At 38.9% G+C, this 2,023-nt stretch overlaps 1 non-coding gene across 1 annotated transcript; it reads left to right on the top strand.

Moving 5' to 3' along the window:
• The first annotated feature begins 848 nt into the window (after positions 1-848).
• LOC122070710 lies at positions 849-955 on the top strand. The gene has a single exon (XR_006137939.1). It is a non-coding gene; the product is annotated as a small nucleolar RNA R71 (small nucleolar RNA).
• The last annotated feature ends 1,068 nt before the right edge of the window (positions 956-2,023 follow it).

Below are 2,023 nucleotides of genomic sequence, written 5' to 3' on the forward strand. Positions count from 1 at the left end.
TAAACAACATTACATTGGTTAGAGGGCCCTTATTGAGTCTGACCTTGTACTATATTCAGTGGTGCATTAGTTGGTCCTTGTAAACTAACAGGTTGATGATGCCTAGGGTTAGGCTCTGGTTGACTGGGTAAAGTTCCCTTCTTCCTCTCATGCATAATTGAGACAACTTGGGTAAGTTCTCTCGTAAGATTTTGATGGCTTGTCATGAGGAGGGCCATATTTTTTTCCAAGTCATTTATTCTACTTGCCTCTCCAGTGTTGGTAAACCCAGGGGGTTGCTGATAAGATGATAGAAGAGGGGCCCTAGGAAAACTCGCCTGAGGTCCTACATTTGACCTAGGAAAAGTATTTTGAGAAAAAGATTGTTGTGCAAAGGGAGGCCTTTGGGGTCCAGGTTGACCTTGATTATAGAAATTGGAAGGTCCTGCTTGGTTGCCCTGATTCCAAGAAAAATTTGGGTGATTTCTCCATCCTGGATTGTATGTGTTACTATATGGATTATTCTGGTATAAGGCATTAACACTATCATTAGAAGTGCCCCCAGAGGTGTTAGGGCATTCTTCTATGACTCTCTAGGAACAATAGCCTCAATCCTCTTGATTAGGATATCCAAATGGGCTTCCTTGGCTACTATCCCATCCACAAAATATCCTTTTCCTCTTATAGTTCTTTCACTCTCTTGGGTTGATTCCCATTCACGGGTTTTGTCAGCTAAGTCAAGTAAGAATTCCCATGCCTTTTCTTCATCTGTAAAGGATGTGAATCCCTCAGGGCACATAGATTCTATCATTTGTTTAGTTGGGTAATCAATACCCTCATAAATTATTTGACATAAATGCCATAGGTCTAGGCCATGGTGGGGGCATTCTTGGAGTAGATCCTTGAATCTCTCCATAAGTTTGGAAAATGACTCACTAGGCTTTTGCCTAAACTGAAGGATATCACTTCTAAGCTTATTGGTCTTGTGAGTTGGGGAAAACTTCTTAAGGAAGACAACTGTGAACTGTTCCCATGAGGTTATGGAATTTGTGGGTAATCCATACAACCACTTCTTAGCTTGGTCTTTCAATGCAAAAGTGATAAACCTAAGCTTAACAGCATCATCAGAAAACTGTTGGATCTTAATTAGAACACATACCTTTTTAAATTCCCTTAGAAATAGGTATGCATCCTCAGAGGTCAACCCATGGAAGTGGGACAACATAGTGATGTATTGAGATTTGAGTTCAAAATTATTGCCCTGGGCTTGTGGTAGAACTATACAGGAAGGTTGGGCTGTTCTAGCAGGGTAGAACCTATCTTTCAGAGATTTAGGTGAAGGGTTTTGCTGTTGGTCTCCCATATTGAAGGGTTTTAGAGAGAGCAAACGTATAGGGTCACTACTTGTTGGATCTCTTCTTTCTAACCGATTCTTAGTATTACGTACCCACTTAACACTCATGCAACAGAAAAACTTTCCACAACTAAAGTAAGACAAGCACAAAAGAATGGATAGCAAAACTTTTTGATGATTTTTTTGATTTTTTTGATTTTTTTATTTATTTATTTTTTATTTTTTTTTTTTTGCTTTTTGGGAGTTTACCGACAAGGATCCGGGGTTGCTCAGGTCAATTCCTGAGGTACTGCTACAGGGCGAAACCTGTCTTTATCATACTGTGAGGCATGGTGACCTCCACTGATACAACTATTATTGCAAGTTGTTATTCTCAGGAATTCAATAAAAAAAAAAGAAAAAATATAAAGCAAAGCAAATAAAGCACTCCGATTTACCAAAAGAAAGTGAAAAATAACATGGAACTGTCTCCCCGACAACGGCGCCAAAAACTTGTTGAGATTTAAAATGTAACCGCAAGCGTACGGATCAGTGTAGCTACGGGTCGAACACAGGGAGAGCAGTCACTTTATTTTTTATTTCTTTTAATAATGCGAAAGTGAACTGATTAATGATTGTGATCTAATTCTAATTACCGTCCTAAACATATGTATCTAAAATAACGTCCTAACCATTCGTCATCTAAGAATT

Source organism: Macadamia integrifolia, unplaced genomic scaffold (assembly GCF_013358625.1).
Source record: "Macadamia integrifolia cultivar HAES 741 unplaced genomic scaffold, SCU_Mint_v3 scaffold984, whole genome shotgun sequence".
Lineage (NCBI taxonomy): Eukaryota > Viridiplantae > Streptophyta > Magnoliopsida > Proteales > Proteaceae > Macadamia > Macadamia integrifolia.